Source organism: Oryza sativa, chromosome 1, assembly GCF_034140825.1.
Source record: "Oryza sativa Japonica Group chromosome 1, ASM3414082v1".
Lineage (NCBI taxonomy): Eukaryota > Viridiplantae > Streptophyta > Magnoliopsida > Poales > Poaceae > Oryza > Oryza sativa.
In genome coordinates, this window is record NC_089035.1 from 1,278,534 (window position 1) to 1,301,885 (window position 23,352).

Here is a 23,352-nt window from a genome sequence, read left to right on the forward strand (position 1 = left end):
ATATGAGAGAGTCGACGAAATGGGAATGGGGCCCGTCAAAACAATTAACCAAGCACCAAAGCACTTCCGAAGAGGGAACTAATCGGAGGTCGTGGTTGCAGGCCCCGGTCTTGGGAGCCCGGGACCGCCTCAAGGTTGCTCGGGGGCTGCCTTGCCCCCCCCCGCCCCCCCCCCCCAAAGTTTGCATCCTGGGGAGTTGAGAAAAGTGTTAGGTTCGGACCTAGAGTCCCGAACTAACTCGGGCCCGGGCACATCCGGGAGCACCAACAAGGACGTCTTCTCGACAAGTTATGTGGTGAAGGCAGCCGTGGTCTCGGCATGTCCGGGACCCAGGCCGGCTTCGCCCCTAGTATGAATCGCTCCTCTTGCCCCGAAGGAAGAGCATGGAAGCTTACTAGGGAAGTAACACGGAGATATCTGTCCGGTTGTACCTTTCTCGTAAGGTACGGTAGAAATATCCTAACTATCGCCTTAAAGAATGTCAGGGGTGTGACCTTAAGTCCCGACGGGAGGTGTGATGTCTTACGGCCAGCCGAAAGTCAGATGGCAGAGACAAGAAATCGACGTGACGGTATCAAGGGTAGTTAGGTAATATTGTGAGCTCCTCCTTACACTATAAAAGGAGGGGACTAGCAACTATTTAGAGAGGCCGCTTTGGAGATAGCTTCCCATATTGGCACACATAGCTTGTAGCTCCTTTCTTAGGCTAGCGGATCCATCTTGTACTCCGCCGGCCGGCCTTCCCTCCGGTTGTCAGCCTAGGGGAGTTAGTGAAAGCCAAAACACAGGAGTAGGGTATTACACCTCCGGGTGGCCTGAACATGTATAAACCTCCTCGCCTCCCACTGCGTGGCCAGCTCGGGCCCCGCGCACTCACGCCCTCGTCCTCCACCATGCCTTGCGACACCCTCCACGCCGCCTCGACACGGCATCCGTCCAGGCGCCGACTAACCCCTGGCCAAATCTCCATTCTCACAGGGAGGGGTCTCCACTCCCCGCTGTCCGTGGGATCGTCCCCACGACACACCACCCTGAAAATCAGTCAAAGGCTTGATTGTCTAGATATTGTGTTTCTTTTCATACTTAGTGCTGGATTAGTACATTCAACCTACTAAGTCTTGATTAGAACCACAATCTCTAGCCTACTTCTTAGTTGCCAATAAGGGTTTCATCAGGGTTTCAGCCGATGAGGTATCTAAATGTTGTATCGGCATACAAGGATAGCATATATGTTGAATTTAGCCGATGACAATAAAGGTTTCACTATTTATCTAATATTGTAGATTTTATGACATCAAATCTCCAGCCGATGTATGCTTTAACCTTCGGATCTATCATATCATTATTGGATGATTAGTTTCTATTGAATTATATTATTGTTTCATTATATTATTGTTACTGTGAAAGCACGGTGGCCTGGGAGATCTGCTTAACTCCAGTACTGGTCCAAGGCTTGCCTCAAAGTGCTAAGGGGGTGCCAGCTGGTTTGATCCCGCAACCAGTAAAGAAACAAAAGACAGGATTAGTTAGCCGATAGCCAATCGGCTGATAGGCCGATAGCGCATCATTGATGGTCCCAGCCGATGGGATAAGACCGAATACGACGGCCTGGGAGATCTGCTTAACTGCAGTGCAGGTACAGGGCTTGCCTCGAAGTGCTAAGGGCGTGCCAGCTGGTTTGACCCTGCAACCAGCAAGGAAACAAAAGATAGGATTAGTCAACCGATAGCCAATAGGCCGATAGGCTGATAGCGTATTGTTGATGGTCCCAGCTAATGGGGTAAGACCGAACCGGCTATAGTCTTGATAAATCAAAGAATATAAAACCCTAAATATGCCCTATCGGCTGTAATACTGTCCATAAAGGTTAATAAAAGATTTTAAGACAATATTGAGAAAATAGCCAATATAACAATATTTCCGGTATAACAATATTTAGAGCAATAAGGATAACGTACTAGCTAATACTCCAGTACAAATCTATATAAGCATATCAATCTATAGCAATATATTAAGTAAAGTTCAGTAGTCAATATTGATAGCACAGCCAATTTGACCTAGACTTGATATGATGCTATTAGGTGATCTGTCTATATAGATGGTGAATATACATGAAACAGATAAAGAAACATGCATATTAGATAGGATCGGCTGAAATACCGATACTACCCCTATTATCAGTCAAAAACAGGCTAGAGCTCATGATTCTATGCACGACTTAGCAGATCTAATGTACTGATGCAGCACTAAGTATGTGTCGTGGGGGCGATTCCATGGTCAGTGGGGAGTGGAGACCCCTTCCCGTGAGAATGGAGATTCGGCCAAGGGGTTTGTCGGCGCCCGGACGGTGGTCGTGCCAAGGCGGCATGGAGTGTGTCGCGAGGGGTGGCAGAGGACAAGGGCGCGAGTGTGCGCAGGGCTCGAGCTAGCCCCGTGGCGGGAGGCGAGGAGATTTATATAGGTTCAGGCCACCCGGAGGTATAATAACCTACTCCTGTGTTTTGGCTTTCTGTCACGCCCCGAACCAGTTCCGGCCGGAACTAGCCCGTGACGCTCCAAATTAACCTGTTAATCGATACCAGTCCCAGGAAACAGTGCTGGTATCACAGGGAGACAGAATATCATAGCAACAGAGGTCTCTTTAATATAGAGTAGGAGTACAGTCATGTTGGGCTGCGGACAGAACCCGAGCTCACAACTGCATTACAAAAGCGAAACGGAAGCCAGGACTTGGACCAATCATCACAGGCGCGACTTGGGAACTAGGCCGAAACCCTAAAACTCATCGTAGCCGGCTTGCTCCTGGAAGAACTCCTCATCAGCAGGATCTGCTTCATCTTCTTCAGCAACTGGGGGGGATATTTATATAGAGCAAGGGTGAGTACGGGAGTACTCAGCAAGCCAGGGGAAAATAAGTGTTTAATGCAGGCTTCAAGGAATGGCTGTTGTTTTTGCAATTGATTTTATTTGAACTCTTTTCTAAAAGCAACTAAGTGAGTGCTTCTCAAACGACACGGATGAGGCAGTGTGTCTCGTCCGGTCGGAGTATGTGCAATGTATCAGTCTTTAGATTTGAACAAGATTGGCACCCGGCCAAAGGCCTTTTAAACGGCCACCCGGGCCAACACCTTTCAAACGGCCACCCGGGCCAACAACTTTTCAAACGGCCACCCGGGCCAACAACTTTTTAAACGGCCACCCGGGCCTAGCTGATCCCGTCAGCTGCGGATTCTTTTCAAACATCGAACCCGATTTCATAACAGCAATTTCACAAGCAGTAGTCAAACAAAACTACGCTAGGAATCACCTCACATCCGCCCATGACCGTGGGCACGGCTGTTCGAACAGTTTGTTAACCTCTGCAGAGGGGGTACACTTTACCCACACGACATTACTAACCCGGGTCACCCAGCCCGTGGGGATCAGCCACGTCGGGAGACCTCCAAGCTTTCATGACAAGGCATTTCGAAAGCCGATGCAGGTTTGCCATATGCCGACGAGAGGGGTCCCAGACCAACAACAGGTTAGGTCCCAGACCATACTGTGCTAGGAAACCCAGGGGTCCTCCCCGACACCACCCCGGCGAATCCACATGTCTCTCGGCATCAAGGCTCCCCTGATAAGCTAGTTACTCAGCCAGGGGTGTCCCATTCCACCCATGTGGTCGTACTGGTCTTATGTTGGGATGAAATTCCAAGGGATCGGTCCTTACGTGCAAGAGCGGGAAACCGTACACCCGATACGTTTCCCGGTCCGCAGTTTTGGAAATTCATTTAGTTCGCAAGCACCGACCCAGGCGTCGGGTTTTCCAAGTCTTTTGTAAAGCTCCAGTTTTACCCAAGTTGTACTCAGATTTTAAGTTTGAAGGCTACCGTCGATACTCGTACAGAGTGCACGAATATCGCGGTACAACTGGGTGGTTACAAGGGACATGGTATAACAATTAACAGAGGGAGGATCAAATGCAATCAATTAGGTAGGTCCACCAATCTGCCTTGCAGATGGGGCAAAAGATTAAGTGTGATCCTATCAATGCATAATATTTTGCAAGCAACATAATTAAATTTCAAATATAGGCTCAAGTTGTTCAAAGGTGGCTTGCCTTGCTCGAGATCTGGAGCTTGATCCTCGAAATCCTCGCACTGCGGGTCTTCGGGCTCCGAAACTACACGCGAAACGGGACAACTCAACAAACGGCGAGAATAAAGCCCTATTAATGACCCCTAAGCATGCCATTAGATAGATCTCGAGATTTGGGAAATTTTGGAAGTTGAACGGAGTCAAACGGAGTTTTGGTTGGAAAGATATTGAATTTCTAAGATTATTGGATTTTTGGTCTAAAGGAAAAAGGATTTAATTAAATCCTTTTTGGAAAAAGGAAAAGGAAATGATGAAGGGAGGGAATCTAGACTTTCCTCGGGCGGCTAGGGCGCGGCCCAAAGGTATTCGGCTCGGTCCGGCCGAGCTAAACGGGCCGGACGGCCCAAAGCGGCCCATTTACGCGCGCGCGCGGGAGAGGAGAGAGAGAGCCGGTGGACCGGGCTCACCTCGCGCGGCCCCGGGTGGGACCCGCTTGTCAGCGGCTCGGCCCACCGTGCGGAGGGAGCACGCGGCGCACGCGCGCGGGCGAAAGGGGGAAAGCGGTGCACGCGCGGTTTACGGAGGACTCGGGTGCGGCGGGCCCACGCGCAGCCTCACGGCTTGCGGTGGGATGCGCGCACGGGGAGGGATCGGCCGGGGTCGGCCCGTCCCGAGCTCAGCCGAGCTGGCGCCGACGTGGCGCCTACGTGGCGGCCACGTGGGCTGGCAGGAGGTAGACGACGACCGGCCGCAAATGAACGGCGGGCGACGGCGGCGAGCGGTAGAGCGGGCCACGGCGATACCGGCGAAGGCGAGCACGCCGGGCAGTAGTACGGGACGAGAGGAGACGAGCCAACGGCTCGGATTCGCCGGAGGTTGCTTGGCGGCGGCGGATTGCGGCGGCCGCAACCGGCGGCGGGAGAAGAGGGAAACGGCGACGAGGCCACGAGAGGTCGATTTCCGGCGGTGAGAGCATCTACAAGGCCACGGGAACTCGATGCTAGGGTTGGATTGGACGGAGCTATGCCGAGCTGGGCTGGCGACGTGCGGCTACTTCGGAGCTCGGGCGGCGACGGCGACGAGCACATGGCGAGCAACGGCATCGGTCGGGGCGGCGCCGGCCAACTACGGGAGGTCTACTCGAGCTAAATCCGAAGTCTAAGGGGGGGAGACGGAGCGAGGAGGGAGAACGAAGCGAAACATCACCGCGGGAAGGAGAGGCGCTGTGACGAGAGGCCGACGGCGCGGGAGTGATCTCTCCGGCCTCGGGCCGGGGAAGAGGAAGAAGAGGCGCGGCCGGAGTCCTCTTCGGCGTCCTCGCTCGTGCCGGCTCCTCCGACACGCGCGGCGACGATTGGAGACGGCGAAAATAGAGACGGCAGTGGAGGAGGCGAAAATGGGGAGGGAAGGAGAAGGGGAGGCCGGGGGTTTAAGGAGGCGGCAATGTCGGTTTGGGGAACCGACTTGCGCGGTCAAGAGCGCGAGCTGGCGCTCGGCTAGCGGCCAAAGCGGTGGCAGACGGGATGACGCCGGCGGGAGAGGAAAAAGGAGGAAGGGGAAAAGGAGGAGGAGAAAGGAATTCTCTCCTTTGCCGATTCGGGAAAAGGAGGGTGGGCGCGGGGCGACGACGCGGCAGAGGGAGGTGAGGCGCGGCCTCCGGGCCTTGGCGGCTAGCGCGCGGAGTGGCGGGGGCCGGCGATGACGACGGCGGGCGGTTTGGAGCGGAGCGGCGACAGCGGCGACTGGCGCGGGCAGAGCTGACGGCGGCGGCGACCGGGCGGTCGGCCACTCGGCTTGCGCGGGCGCGAGGCAACGGGCGACGGCGCGCGGGGGGGGGGGGGGGGGGGGAAGGCGGGGCGCGGGCGGCTCACGCGCGCACGCGCGCGGCGCGCGGGCAAAGCGGCGGGATCGGGAGAGAGCGAGGGAGCGCGAGGGAGAGAGCGCCCGGGGAGGGAGAGAGAGAGAGAGAGGGAAATGGGCCGGGGGGGGAGAGATGGGCCGGGGGGGCAAGGTAGACTTTGCGGAGGAATTGATTCGGAAGATCTGGATTCGGAATTTGAACTCGACGATAGATCGGGGATTGAGATCTTGAGATGGCACGGACACTAGACAACAATCAAAGGAACAAAATTTCGCAATTAGGGTTTTTGAGAGATAATTTTCCCGCTAGGCGCCACGACGGAACGGGCGCTACACTTTCACTAACTACCCTAGGCCGACGACCGTAGGGAAGGCCGGCCGACGGAGTATAAGGTGAATTGGCTAGCCTAAGGGAAGAATTAGAAGCAATGTATGGCAATGTCCCCGGCCTTCCAAAAAGACCGACCCCTTAAATAGTTGCTAGTCCCCCCCTTATAGTGTAAGGTGGGGCTCACAATATTACCTAACTACCCTTGAAACCTTCACGTCAATTGTCTTATCTCTGCCGTCTGACTTTTTGGCTGTGATCCTCAAGAAACCCTTCAAGTCTTGCAGTTCACACAGCCCCGAGCTCCAAAGTCCTGTCAGAGGTAGTTGGGCTTCCACCAGCTCGCACACCACGTGGTGCGAGGTGGGCCTAGTAGGGCCTAGGCTACCTTCGGCGGGACACGGCTCTTCCCTACCGGCTAGGCCGAGGGAAGGCGTCCGTGGGCATGTGTGACACGTGTCGGGGGTGCCATCGACCCTAACGATTTGCCACCCAAGTCTTGTCGAAGTCTCTCCGTTGTCAGCGGGAGAAATCTTCTATAAGCTTGGTTTCATGATGAGAGGGGGTGCATTGCCTTACAACTGGCCCTTAGACTTCACACCTCCCGTCAGGACTTAAGGTCACACCCCTGACATCCTTTAAAGCGGTAGTTAGGATATTTCTAGTGTACCTTACAGAGGAAGGTACAACCGGACAGATATCTCCGTGTTACTTCCCTAGTAAACTTCCATGCTCTTCCTTCAGGGAGAAGGAGGAGCGATTCCTACTGGGATCGAAGGCAGCCCGGGCCCCGGGCGTGCCGACACCGCGGCTGCCTTCACCACGTAACTTGGCGAGAAGACGTTCTTGTTATGGAGGCAGAAGACGGAAACCGAGACACACACACACACACACAGAGCCGCTGGCTTGCCTGGACAGACTCAGCGATGGTCATAATACAAGAACTAATACATCTAAAACGACATAATAGCCCCGATAGCACGAGCCATCGAGACGGGTTACCTCTGTGGAGATAACTCGCCGAAAACAAGTAAAAGAAAAGGGTGGCGATGCGCCAAAGTTGTATTGGATTTGCTTTAATACAATTGCCTTTATTGAGCTTCGGCGCGCCGAAGTTATATTAGATACAATTGCCTTTATTGAGCTTCATCTTTAGTCCAATCTAGACCCATACCGAGCCCAAGCTATGCCATATCAGCTGTATCGGCCATCAGTCCCCTCAGCTTGATCAATCTTCAGCCCTTGTTTCCTACCGATACGGTCTCCAGCCGATACACAGTCCGATTCTGAGTTCAACTAAATCCAACACCAAATCCGCTTCGATCTATTCCTTCTTACTCGAATCTGATGCCAAATTCCATTATTAACAATTATCATCAGCCGATTGCCTTTATTTACATTAAGTATCAGATTCTACATCAAACATATGGCTGATTGCTCAAAACCTTATCGACATCAGTTGGTATCGCTCTATCGGCTTATCAGCCGATTGGCTCATTGATCTGCTATTTGTATATCTTGTCGGTTGCAAGATCAAACTGACTGGCACGTCCGCATCTCGTCAACCTTTGGACCTGCACTGGAGCTAAGCAGATCTCCTAGGCCATTGTGTTCGTCGACTTAGTTCACGCCAACACAGTTCCGGCTCGACCGAGCACGGATTTCTCGTCAACACCCGAGTACAAACTTAGTCTATTATGGACATGACTCAAACATTTCTAAAGATAAGATACAAACAAGACCATAACGGCGCTCTCTTGCCAAAACTAACACAAACCGACATAACTAACTTAATTAATAGATACATTTGTCTTAATTGAGCTCTATCTCTAATTGGCAATGACGGTTTGTTGATGTGAAAAACACACGCTGGCCTGAGAGATCTGCTTAACTCTAGTGCAGGACCTTGCTCTTGGGTTTAAGGGCATGCCAGTTGGTTTGATCCTGCAACCAACAAGAAACAAACAAAGAAACATAGTTAAATCCATAAACGATAGTCGATCGGCCACATGCCGATGACGTATCGTTTGTAAGCTAGCCGATGTAACGTGAATTAGATCGGCAATGATATATAAAGCAAAAAGAAAGTTAAATCTAGTCGATCGACTGTAGATATTAACAGTATATAATCTATAAATCGAAATATGTTTAAACCAAGTGATTCGGATAGATCGGACCAGCTTGCCGAGACAGTATAAATCACTTATGTCTAAAAGTACTTTAATATAAAGATTATATATGTTCATAGCATAGCCGATGTTGTAGATTTAACGCGTATCGGCTACTACTCCGATACTACTTTATACTAAGATATCAATATAGACTGAATATATTAAATAGGAATTAATCAAGTGTTAAAGTAAATTAACATATTACTAACAAGCTTAATATATTTAATTACAGTGATATCTTAATATAAAGGGCAGATTTAGTATATCAAGTAAACATAAAGTAAAAAAATAACCAAATAGGTAAGATCGGCTAAAACCCCAATGCTATCTCTAATAGCAGTCATACAGGTTAGATATTATGAATCTAGATATTACTTAATAGGTCGGACCCAACCGATGCAGCATTAAGCATAAAGAGAAGCATAAGATCTAAACAAGTCGATGAAAGTCTTTCGAGATGGTAGATGCACTATATAATCTAAGTCAACGTTATTATCTAACTCCATCGGCTATTACCTGGCAGTAGATACTAGCCGATCTAGGGTTAGATAGCAATATTGATCTAGATTATATAGCACATATGATAACTCGGCAACTTACATAAACAAGATTAGAGTGTCATAAAGATGGAAGCACTAATCCCGAGAACACAAGCAGCCATAACAAGTTTTACTTCTTGTCGGAGATCGAACCTGATGCAGCCCAACTCGAAAGCAAGAACTCATGGAAAACAAACGAAAGTAACAGGGTGGCGATGCGCCGAGATTGTTATTGATCGAAGTGATGGGTTTGGGTTACTTTTATACCCAAAGTACACAATATGTCCTTGTCGGACACGACTCCTAACTCTGTTACAACTTAAGATATGAACAAGTCCCTAACGCGGACTCTTACCGACTCAAAACATAAGGAAATTACATAAAATATCCTAATTAATAGATACAATTGCCTTCCTAGGACTCAATCCGTGCGTGGCAATCCATATGAAGCATATCAACCCGATCCGACAATGTTTCCAAATCCATATTGTCGGAATCGGCTCAATCGACTACCTTGTCCGACTCGAACTCTGCCGATCTAGGTCGCAGCCGATTCGGACTTCAGCCGATTCTTACTCTGTTTCCGAAACGATCTATCTCTTGGATTCTGCTTTGATTTTATCTCTATCTCCGATACTTGAATTACCAAATTTGGTCGTTAACACGGTTAATCCAATTTAGGCCCATACCGAGCCTAAGTCATGTCGTATCGGCTGTATCGGCCATCAACCTTACCAACTCGATCAGCCTTCATCCTCTATTTCAACCGATGTCGTGTTTAGCCGATGCTCAGTCCGACTCTAAATCCAATCTTGATTCAACACTAAATCCGCTTTGGTCTTTCTGTTTGTGACATAATTTGGCTTATAGTTAATTTATTTGGTGTTGACGAAAAATTCACGCTCGGCCAATGGTGCCGGATCTATGTTGGCGCGAACTAAGTCGACGAATACAGCAGCCTGGTAGATCTGCTTAGCTCCAGTGCAGGACCAAAAGTTGGTGAGATGCGGGCGTGCCAGTCAGTTTAACCCTGCAACTGACAAGATATACAAATAGCAGATCAATGAGCCAATCGGCTGATAAGCCGAAGGAGTAATTCCAGCCGATGTCGAAGCCAGCCGATAGCGATAGGGTTTTAAGCTATCGGCTATATGTCCAATGTAGAGTCTAACACTTGAGTAAATAATGATATATAGGCGATCGGCTGATGATGATAAATAACAATAATATAGCAATATAATCCAATCTAGTAGAAACCAATCGGCCAACAATATGATAGAATAAGCACTGATCCGAAGGTTAAAGTATACATCGGCTGGTGGTCCGATGTCATAAAATCCAAAAGATTAGAGTAAACAGTGAAAGCTTTGTTGTCATTGGCTAAATCCAATCTATATGCAGTCCTTGTAAGCCTGATGCAATGTCCAGATAACTTATCGGCTGAAACCCCGATGAAACCCTTATAGGCAATCGAAAGGCAAGCTAGAGATTATGGTTCTAAGCACGACTAAGGTTGATGCAACTCAGAGTATGCAAAGAAATATAATCTCTAGACAATCAAGCCTTCAACTAATTCTAAGGGTGGTGGATACCTTAGCTAATCTAATCTGGTAAAGCGATTTAGCCGATATCGACATAAACCGTAATTAGAGCGAATCTTAGCCGATACAAGTAAATCGAGCTACCAAACTATATTAACTAAGATATATGATAAAATAGGTGCTTACACTGACAAGATCAGAGTGTCAAAGCCCTAGCCTCACCGATGCAAGCCGCCATGACAAGAATAAACTCGTCGAAAAAGTCGGAAAGGTAAAAGGTGTGGCGATACGCCGAATTGTATTGATCGTGGAGATAGTTTACAACGACACCGGGTGTATATGTTTATACCCATTGGGAGATATTAGTCTTTGTAGGACAAGAAAGAAACTTTCCTAAAAGATAAAAGGAAAACATAGAGTTCTTATAGGACGCTAAACACACCTTTTTTAAAGATAAAAGGAAACTAACAAACTATTTCTAATTAATAGATAACTTGTCATGGCGTATTCTCCTTGAACTCAGTTACTTCTGGATAAGCTTCCTTTAATAGATTAATTTTCTTAACCGAATATTGCAGGAATCTGACTATTAACGATGTGATAATTCTCATTGGGGCTTACCAAATTTTACTGTTAATATTTGGGAAGGCCAAATTATTTAGAATAATTAGTGTAATTGTTCAGTGTTTTGTTCGGACAATCAGATGCAGGAATTTATGGTTTAGTGGATAGTTGTGCATGCAAATTAGAAGGTGGCTGCAAGTCTGCAACATCTGATATAGCTTGTTATTATGTGCATGGAGTATTGCAGCTGGTTAGGTTGCCTGGGCTGGTTATGCAGGCGGAAGTGCAGGATGGATTAAGTGCGGCAAATTTTTTTGTTGCTGCCATAGAAGCGTCGATGCATGCAAATTAAAGAATGGAGTGAAGCAACGTGGGAGCCGTGGAGGATCGATGGCTTTGCGTGATGGATGGCGATGAAGCGTGATTAGTGCTTGTGGCGGTCAGGAAGAAATATAGATTTTACATTTTTTCAGTTTGTTTCTCTTTTAGTTGAATCTTGCTATTTTTGTGTTGGATAGAGTACGTGCCTCAAAGATTAGGCTGCCTGCATATATTATTCGTTTTATTCCATGAAAATAAATTAATCTCGAATTTGGTTCCCATAGCCAATTTTGATCTATCGATTTTAGCGACCCGTTGATTACACTGCAAATCGTGGTGTTGACCTAAAAATGCTAATTCTGTTGTTAACACATACCCACATAACTTTTTTTATCACTAGTGCATTCACGTCATTGCACATCGTTCTTTTCCTTGTCTCTACACTCTATGCTTGTAAAACTGCTGAAAACCTTGACCCAGCGTCCTTGTTAACACTACAGGACACATTAAGTAACTGTTGCAGCTACGTTACGCCCGGGCCGCCCTCGCCGAGCTTGTCCTCGTCGCGCGGCCCTTTGAAGCACAATGCCACCGTCTAGCGTGCTTCGGCATCGCCGCCCTCGTGGGTTCTCACTGTTATCATTTGCATTGTTCTTCAAAATTGAAATTTTTAGTGCAGTACCAATATATTGTAGGTATATATATATGCTTTTTATTGTCCTGCAAAATGATAGTGTTGCGATATAAGTTTAGCTGACACAATAGCATTGATCAATAGTTGACCATTCAGTTCCAGCAACTATATATAGAAGGGCCACTGAAATATCAGCAAAAGCTTTTCCTTTCCAAACTTCATAGGTAAATTAGCAATAAAATATCAATTCCCTCCATCAGAGGAGCACTGAGCAAAACGTGAAACTCTATACTGGTGGACTAGATCTTCTAGTAAAATAGTTTTTTTTTCTCTGGCAGGCAGTCGTAAATATGGGACTTGCAAAGAAGAATTCAAGAAATGTAAAACACCTTAAACACGTCTACAAAGGTAGATAGTACATTATTCTCTAGAAGTGTACATCTCGTCTTCTATCTCTTTTTTTTTATAACTCATATATCTTTTATTTAAATAAGTATAGGAACGCAGTACATGAGTACAAGTTTGCATACAGTAGAGGACCTGGATTTTTCACATTTTGATCATTTTAGAAAACTTATTCTATAAATAGACCTCTAAAAAAACTTATTTTAGAAATTCCTTTTTGTGCATTAGCGTCGTGGTCCAGCATGCGTTGGCGCCGTCCCCATAACCCCCAGTGAAAGCTAAGTCACAAATGTGAATGGGAGCGGCGCCAACATCATTGGCGTTGAGGACCAATTTATAAAAAATTTAAAAAAATGAACCTATTTATAAATAAAAATATTTACAAATAGATCCTCCACGCTAATGACGCTGGCGCTGGGAACCTATTTGTAAATATTTTTATTTACAAATGGATCCTTTTTATTACAAATGTCCTTTTTCAAATTTTATTTACAAATTGCTCCTCGGTGCCAATGCCATTTGCGCCTTCCCCCTTCAGCCCTTCACATTTGTGACTTAGCTTTCACCTTGGGTTGGACGGGACAATGCCAACGTCATTGTCACCGTCATATTGGACCACGACGCCAATGACATTGGCGCCGTGAAAAGGATCATTTGCAGTATAAGTTTGTTTTTCAAAAAGACTAAAAGGTGAAAAATCTAGGTAGAGGACACTTGAATACCACCAGATTTGCAGAAAAGCCCCTTAGAACTGGGCAAATTACACTTGAGCTTAGCAATGTGCAGAAAAGGACTTCGAAAAAACAGGAAAAAGCAATCGAGTCTTTTCCCCTTTCCTGCCTCCAACGCCGACGGAGAGATCCAGAAGCTTGACTCTGACGAAGGAAACCAGATGCGCTTGAGGAGATTGAACCAACACACTGTCCCAAACAGGGCCTCGCGAAGGAGGTTTGGATGTTGGAATTCACATAGAAATCTGCTGGATCAGTAGAAGAAAGTCGACTTGCAGGCACAAACTCCAAGGATGAACCCTAGAACTACCCCACTGGCGAGGATTTGAGAGAAAACGCAGAAATTTGCAGTGGGTGTGTTTAGTTTCAAAGTATTTTTCCAAAATTCCAACTTTCCATCACATCAAACCTTTCATACACACACAACTTTTCAGTCACATCGTCTCCAATTTCAACCAAATTCCAAACTTTGGTTGAAACTAAACACAGCCCTAGAGGCATACCTGAATCGTGGGAGATTGTGACCATCTCAACTAAGGTTGTGTTTAGATCCAAAATTTAGATCCAAACTTCAGTCCTTTTTCATCACATCAACCTGTCATACACACACAACTTTTCAGTCACATCGTCTCCAATTTCAACCAAATTCCAAACTTTGGTTGAAACTAAACACAGCCCTAGAGGCATACCTGAATCGTGGGAGATTGTGACCATCTCAACTAAGGTTGTGTTTAGATCCAAAATTTAGATCCAAACTTCAGTCCTTTTTCATCACATCAACCTGTCATACACACACAACTTTTCAGTCACATCATCTCCAATTTCAACCAAAATCCAAACTTTGGATCCAACTAAACACAGCCTAAATTTGGGGCCTATTTATTTCTTTACCCTACCAATGAATTGGTAGTGCTAAAATCTAGACAAATTTTGGCACTACCAATTTTTATGTTTGGTTTAATACCAATATAAATTCAAATTTTAGGAGGATGGTGAAAAAGATTATAGAATATAGCCAAATTGAGCATGGGCACTATCAATTATTTGGCTTCAATCCAAAATTTTGGTAGGGATACGTTTTGGCTTCAATCCAAAACGGCCCTTGGAAACATCAAACGCCTTGATGAAAAAATCCTTTGCTGGAGAAGTATCAAAGGAGTACCAGCCGGGGAAGAAACTAGCCGAAGAAAGGAAATATGGTCAACACGCAGACCTGGAGGGGCCGAACGAGCAATTGAAGTACTGTAGCTCGAGAAGGGGAAACGAGAGAGCTCTCAGAATAAGCAACACAACCCCCCTCCAAAAAAAAAAAAGATCTCCTTTCTTGATTCATACTTCCTCTGTCCCAGTTTACTAGTCGTTCTAGGAAAGAGATGACAAAATATGGTGTTGAAAAAATGACCAACGTGCCCCTACATTAATCATTTCAATGCTTAAAAATTAACACAAAACTAGTACTGCATCTGTCATTCCGATATATCTGCAACCAGTATGGGGAAGAAAATTAATAGAAGTACTCATAATAGTGGCTAGCCTGCTAGCTGCCCTGCGCCTAAACGACCTTCTTTCTGGGATAATAACTCTACACCCCAACGACAACTAAACCGGGACGGAGGGAGTACTAGAAAACTGCGCCACGTCCTTACAGAGATTGGCCCCAATAGATACAAAGCATAAGGAAAATGTCATATGGTGTACTAAATTGTAAGACCATAACATAACTCGGCAGAACTTTTAGTTTGTGATTCAAAGATATCGAATAGCATAATACTCCCTCCATTTCAAAATGTGTAACACCGTCGACTTTTCGCATAACATTTGACTATTCGTCTTATTCAAAATAATTATATGAATATCATTTATTTTGTTGTGCGTTCACGAAAATCATTTATTTTATTGTCACTTGTTTTATTATCAAATAAAATATAATATTAACTTATACTTTTTTATATTTATATTAAATTTTTAAATAAGATAAATGGTCAAACGTTATGCGAAAAATCAATGACATCGTACATTTTTTAAAAGAAGGTAGTATGATTTTCATACGAGAATACGAGATACCTTGCAGGCCATTTCTTCTGGTACTATGCCTTCAATGTGGGCTCGCCTGAAGTTGGATTCTTGCTTTCCAAATTTCAAAAGTATAATTTCTGCAGCAATGACCTGAAAATGAGCTTCGCGAGAGCTGTATGGGGTAACATAAGCTTACCAAGCAAAGTCCGTTGCAATCTTGTTGATCAAAGCGTTTGTATGCCAGATTTGCTATGGGGTCTTGATGCTTCAATGTAAGTAAAATCGCTTATGTAGGTACATAAACCACAATTTTGAAACCGCAGGATGTAACTGCATAATCTACATTTTCTCAGATCATGTAGTAACTAGGGTTGATAACGCGGTGGGTCAAGGTCGTGTTGGGGTGGAACGGCCATGTCCCACGACTTCATTCCCCACCCCGCTCTCTCATTCGGGGCAGAAGCTCCCCCCCCACCCCCCCCCCCCCACTCCGTCCCCGGCCCGAACGGGTCCCTGCACCCAGACCGGGTGGCCAATAAATTAAATATAGCTAGAAAAAAATAGATAAGGTTATAGTTAGGTGGCTAATAATTAATAATAGGAAGTCAAGAACATTTGACAATTGCATATTGCTGCTATTGAGGGGCGGCGGATGGATGTGTGGAGTGATTTGGGTTCATTGACTGCTTCTTTCACATTTGTTACTCTCTCTCTCTCTCTATTCACTTTCGATTGATAAATTTAGGGCCAAAAAGTATTCAAATATTGATGAACATATTCCTTTTAACCACCTCATTACTATCTTCAGAGCTGTTCAGATTGTAGTCAAAATAAACCTTACTAAATTTTGGCATTGCCAAAATTTTTGGTACGATTTCTTATGTATTTATTAAAGTTTGGCAAGAAACTAAATGGACACACAGATTTGGCAACTCTAAAAAAAATGGTATGGTTTGAAATGGCATTAATATGAACAAGCCCTTTGATTGCATGCGAACGCCTCTTTGTTTTTCTTTCACACATGCAATGGTAAACTGCGGGAATGGATGTAGGGATTGAATGTGGGTGTAGATTAACGAAGTGATGTTGCGACTGAACTAATGTGGAGTTGGCTTATTTCGTTTGTTAAGTTTTCCAACTCACCTCCCTCGTTTTCCGTGTTAACGTTTTTCAATTTGATAAACAGTGCATTTTTTGGGAAAAAAAGTTCTAGCGGAAGTTGCTTTAAAAAAAATCATATAATCCATTTTTCTAAAAAAATGCTCCCTCCATCCCAAAATATAAACATTTTTGGACTTTAACACAGTCTTCGAGATTATACTTTGACCAACAATATCTATAAAAATAAGATGTTTTAAATAAAAAGAGTTGCATATTATGATAATTTATTTAATGATAAATCTAATAACATCAACTTTACATGATTGGTTTTTTTTTTTGCTATTAATAGTCAAAGCTAAAAATGGTTGACTTGGCACTATTCTAAAAATACTTATATTTTAAAATAGAGGGAGTAGCTAATATTTAATTAATCATATGCTAATGGGTTGCTTAGTTTTGCATGCGCTAGAGATTAGTTTCCAATATCACCATTCGAACACAGCCTTAAGGGCAGTCCTAACCCTCCACCTAGGATGGTGTCTATGGCATTAACTACATTGCCATGTAGGACTTTTAGCTTATGTGGCACTATATTAATTAAGAGAGAGAGAGTGAAGAGAGGATGAAACTGGGTCTCATGCAAGACATAGCTTCAACACGAAAACCTATGCACCAGACACTATCAAGTTTTGCATTGGGAGATAATTGTGTCTTCATAATAAATGAAGAATAAATGTGATTGGTAGAGAAGAGAGATGATATATTTATTAATGGCTCACTTTAAGAAACTATGAGTTGTGGAGTGTGGTTTCTATTGTGATGTCTTATTGATATGGCATCATAGGCACTACTTATGGACACTATGGGTTGAGACTGCCCTAATAAAGTTTGGCACTCTTCTTGGTATTGCTGTCTAAAGCAAATATGACAATAAAAATTAATAGACGAAGTATTAAATAGTAGCCTTAATTATGTGAATATTGAAGGGGCAGCTCTTTGCCTTCTCCATGTGTGGAGTGATCTGGAAAGTTCATACGGCCTTTCGGAAATGTTTCTGCTGTGCTCATGCTCCATCCTCTCTACCACGTGGAAAATTTTTAGACGATGTACGCTTGATTTTCAGGATGCCACGTGGACCAATAAAGTGCCAGGGATGGTACCCTGAAATCGGTTAGTAAGATTAGTGCCAAGCCGCCAATGCACGTAGCTTACTTTGGACTTGTTCTTGAAGAACAAATATCATAAATGATGAAGGCAAATATTTAAAATGATAAGGTTGTTAAAAATCTGGAGAAATTCTGTACTACAAACAGCAACAATTATATCGAACTGGTAAAAGCATATGAGCATCTGCTAGAACTGTGATATAACACGGAGATGACCTAACATAAGAAATTGAAATAACAAAATGGTTTGCATAAACATGAGATGTTGCCATGAACTGAAGTACTTGAGATTCAGAGGGAAAAAAATAGGCACGCCTTCAGATTTGTGCAGCTATTTGCAACTGCATACAGGGATTCATCCTTGAGTTTATAAGCTGAAGTCCTGACTGCATCCCAGCTCAGAGAAATCTAGAAACCATATATACTTAAATTAGGGCAATCGGAGCAATCTTAATGGGACGATATGAAGGGCACATATGTACAATCTTATGGAGGAATCATTTCGTTTATATCTGTCAGAGATATGGGCCCGGGGGTATACGGAGTGAGGAGAATTTACCTTCCCATCCTGCCGCGTGGCCGTACCCCCGCACCTCGCGAATCGCAGAAGCGGCCGGGGGGCCTCGGGATGCCACGTCATGCCCCTCGGGCCCTCGCGCCGCTTTGCCCCGAGGCCCCCGCCCAGCTACCATGTGGCGGGGGGAGCGAGTGGGGAGGGGACCCAGGCTGTACCGCTATCAATGCGTGCGGCGCCCCAACTGCTCCTCGCCGCATTAAATGCGGTAGGGGCAGACGTGCGGTGCCGTCCGAGTGACGCACATCAGTCAGGAATGACCGGTCTGTGACCGGCCTGTCGCCGGTCACGTCTGACTGGACGGGCGGCTGTGCCCCCACGTCGCCTCTGTCCCCGGCGGAGTGGAGGTAGGTATGACCCGTCCCATCGGAGCATGATTCGGAGCTCCCTCCACGAGAAGGACGGTCACCACAAGTCTTCACCCATTTATGAGGGAATTATAGGGCTGTCCCCCGTGTTAGGCGGGGGACGGTGCTGGGTCCCGCTCAAGGATGAGCTGCGGCTTAGCTTCCGGGCGAAGGCACGGATCGAGATCCGGTGAAGGTAGGGTGGGTCCCCACCCTATAGAAGAGTACGTAGAGGCAGTGCATGTGGTATCCCCTTGAGCTATAAAAGGAGGACCTTGCCCACCGAGAAAGGGGACGACTCTCAGCAGACCTGAGCTCTAGGGGAAGAGAAGCGGGAACGCTCTCCGGAGTTCAGGAACCCTGTAACTCTCAACCTTAATCCCACACACAAGAGTAGGGTATTACGCTCCATAGCGGCCCGAACCTGTATAATCCTCTCGCCCACACGCGATTAGCAACACTCAGGGCGGATACGCGATCTCTACAGGCGAGTCCTTCCCCCGGCCGAACTCACAAAAGGGGATCTCACGATCTCCCGCTAGAGAGGATCACTCCTCGACAATGTTTAAGATTATAAACCAAAATTTGAATTTTCAAGCTTAAATCCAGAGTTGATTTGGAGTTTTTTCTTCGTATAGTTGATTTTCCAGCATTTGCCTTTAGATCGTTAAGAACATGTATATAAAAGTTTAATTTATTCATAAATTAATTTTCGCCTACAAATATGCCGTTTGTCTTATGATGTGAATAAGCCAAACGATGGCTTCCTTAATGGGATGATATGAAAAGGGGGATTTCCAAGTAGTTTCTTCAGGTGTACTCTCTCCGTCCTAAAAATACTCAACATATCTCTTCTAGGACAACGAATCTGAATAAAAAGTAGTCTAGATTTATTGTACTAGGACTGGTCACATCTCCTAGTAGGTTGAGTTTTCTTTGGACCGAGTGAGTATGATTAATCAGTCTGAGAAAATATGATATCACTAGCGTGGGCAGTAAGCATAGAAAAGAGAAACCAGCGTATATTGAAAGAGAAGATGTCATGAAATAACTACTCCCTCCGTCCTATAATAAGAGATTTTGAGTTTTTGCTTACACCGTTTGACCACTCGTTTTATTAAAAAAAATTTGGAATTATTATTTACTTTTTTGTGACTTACTTTATTATCTAAAATACTTTAAGCGCAACTTTTCGTTTTTTATATTTGCACAAATTTTTTGAATAAGACGAGTGGTCAAATAGAGTAAGAAAAATTCAAAATCCCTTATATTATGGAACGGAGGGAGTAACAATTAAATGCCGCCTCCAACCTTCCAGACTTACTAAAATAATCTTAGAATAATCAAAGCCAACCCTTGCACAGAGACTTCATAAGTATCCATGCTGCCAGAGACGCTCACAGAGAGAAGAGAGAAATGTTAGAGCATCTGTAGTCTATCATGCACGCATCGGTATTAAAGGTGGGACCCATATCAGGTATAGCACCTCGTGAGAACTGATGCAATATACTACTCTATAAAGCTGGCAAAAGGTACTTATTGTGGGCCCCACATAGATTAAAATAAGATAAAGAAGCGAAGTGAGCATAACTCAACTGGTTAGGTTCCTCGTGGTGGAACCAGTCCACCCGGGTTCAAATCTTAGATTTGACACGGGTGCTCGCATTTACGGCTAATTATTCATTCAGTGGTAGGCGACGTACCCATCGACAGCGAGGCGCCTGTGGTGACTTCGTCAATCTCAAGATATGCCGGCCTAGTCTTTCGGAGGTTCTCATAGGGGTAGGGTGTGTGTGCGCGTAATTTATTTGACATGTGGGCCCTATTATATGCTCTTTCCAGTAGAATCGTGTGCGTAATTTATGTGACTCGTGGGCTCTATCATATCCTCTTTCCAGTAAAATCGGGTCCTATAACTAGTACCTAGTTCTTGCTTGAGACCGGCTATAAAAACATTTTACAGTGTGTGGATGCGGCTCTAAGTGCAACACGTTGCACTGCGTATGCTCTTATATCCATGCTGCCCAGTTGCACTGAAATTTACAACGGCGAGTTTCCAACAACAAAGATGCCTCCCAAAACTTTACACCCTATCCCATCGAGTGTTTGAACACCTACATAAAGTATTAAATATATGCTTAAAAAATAACTACTCTTGAATAGATTGCGACTATTTTGCGAGACGAATCTGTTAAACCTAATTGCTCTATGATTTTACAATGTGGTGCTACAGTAAACATGCGCTATTGACGGATTAATTAGGCTTAATAAATTCGTCTCGCGCGGTTTACTTATAGATAATGTAATTAGTTTTTTATTAGTGTCCGAATAACCTATACGACACTATGTATAATACCCGTTATGATTGGCCAAAATCTAAACACACCCTCGATCCAAACACATTCCTGCAGCTGCACGGCCAGCTATGGTGGTGAAGCAGCTAGTTGAACGCCTGAACCGACACAATAGCTAGCGTAGTGGGCAGTAGGAGTAGCACATTTGCAGATCTGCAAGCAATAGGAGCTCGTTGTACTAGAACGGAGTTGAGAGAGAGATGGGCATATGTGCAGACTGCAGAGCAAGCAATAGGAGCTCTGTTGGAGGTGATAGGTTAACAGCGGGCATCCCATCCATCCGTCGTTCCATTGCTTCGGCTGCCATCGTGACAGGTTACTAGTACAAGGACTGCCTTTTTTTGCCAATCTCGTCGAATTGGACGACAGTAAAGAAAGCTAGGCATGGCCGCATGGCTACATATCAATAGTGTCTATATACCAGATTATACCATATATTAATAGTGTGTATATAGATTATACCAGATATTGATAGTGTGTATATGTTTATAGATAACTATTGTTTAAATTGACTATTAAATTGATTATAAATGATTTCCGTCGTTCTGGGTGGTTGGGAACAAATTTAATTAGTATCCAAACACCTCATGTAACACCCTATATTAGAACGGGATTAGTTATCTTTAACGGGCTTAAAGCATCGTCTCTTACACTCCCGAACGCGTGGAAAATGAAGAGGAGTTGGGAACATGCACTCCCGAACGCAGGAGTTGATATAGTGTAGTATTAATCAATTCTAATCCTGTCGTACTTGCTTCTACTCGCTATAATAATTGGGGTGTCGACAATAGCAGCAGGCTAGAAGTATAAGCTCCATGATCCCAAACATCAGATTTATCAAGAAGTAAACTTTCTATACCGATCTAATATGATACCATGGGCAAAATTACTCGTCTAACCTTTCAACCAATCTATAAGGTAATACCTGGTCCACATTTTTAAGTAGTGTCTTTTATAGGTACCTTGTAATGTAAAGCATTAGATTAGGCTGGATCAACGGTCATCTTCATTTCCAAAGCACCGGAGAAACTCTCTCACCAGTTATGACTAAAACTTTCTTTTGTCATTTTGTCATGTTTAAAAATATAAGGGGTGTAAGTCATCTCATATCATAGTTGAGGAGGATATGTCGATCTTTTTGCAATAGTAGATGGGGTAAATCGGATTGAACATTTTTAATCTACATTTTTTTTTATCAATGGCAACACATAATCCTCCCTTGCATTTGGCTAAAGTGTTATTTTGTCGTGTTTAAAAATATAAGGGGTGTAAGTCATCATCATAGTTGAGGAGGGTATATCCATCGTTTTGCGATAGTTAATGGGGGTAAATCGGATTGACCATTTTTAATCTACTTTTTTTATCAATGGCAACACATTATCCTCCCTTTGCTTTTTTTTATGTCATTGGTCATTTTTAGATGGAGGTAGTATTTTCTATAACTACATATATTTTTAGATAATGGAAATGGATTATATCTTCGGCTTCTGTCACAAGACACACCGTCATAAGTTTAATAGTATTTTCTATAACTACTTATATGAGCAGTGTATTTTTATCAATTAAGTTGTACAATACTAATACTTCCATCTTAAAATGTAGCTATTTCTATCACAACACTTTGTTCTAAAATGAATATATTTCTCCACCTACCTCTTCCTCTCAACCAATCGCAACCATTCTTTTTCATCTACTTTCACTTTTCAACCAATCACATACTTTCTTCAATTATTCTTATATATTTTATTAATACTTGTGCCAACCTTAAAAATACTATATTTTAGAATGAAGGAAGTAAGGAGCAACAATTAACGAGAGAACGGGTGAGCAGGCACCTGGGGCAGTGGGCGGCTTCCCAATCCCATCTCCATAAGCCCGTGAACCAACGGCGGGCAATCTGTTTGACATATTTGTGTCGGCCAGTTTGTTTGTACCTGTCACATGCAGCATAACTACAGGGCCACTGCATCTTCAAACGGCACAACACAACAAACTTCGTCGGAGCACAACACAACAATCGATTCGGCTGTCGCCACCAAAGCCAATATGCAAGGCTAGAACAACATTGCGCCCCCAAGTAGAGGTACTTGTTAGAGGCGGCAGTAGGGAAGTGTTTTCATGAGTTCATCTCATGAGGATATAGGTTGTTTCTTATATGTCATTTAAATAGTTATAAAAAATTAATAAGATATAATAATATAAAATATAGGTCCTTTTGAATCGCAGAAATGAAAAAAAACGAAGAAATAGAAAAAACACGGGATTCTGATAGATATGCAAATGTAAAACAGGTAATTATAAAACATAGAAAAAAAATAGGAATGGCCGTTTAATTGGACCATAGTAAAAACATAGAAATCGAATGAGATAGAAAGACTAAAATTTTTTTTAAGAATTTGAAGCCCTTGCTAAACTTTCTCTAAAATCTTTATAGGATTGTTTTATTCACATGTATTTCAGACGAAGGATAGGATTTAATCATTTATTTCAAATGCATTCATAGAAAATATTTTAATAGAATTAAAATCCTATAAAATTTATATATTTCTCCTACGAATCAAGAGATCCTAAACATACGTTCAAATTCTATCTTAAAAATAGTTACATTAACTAGTTTCAG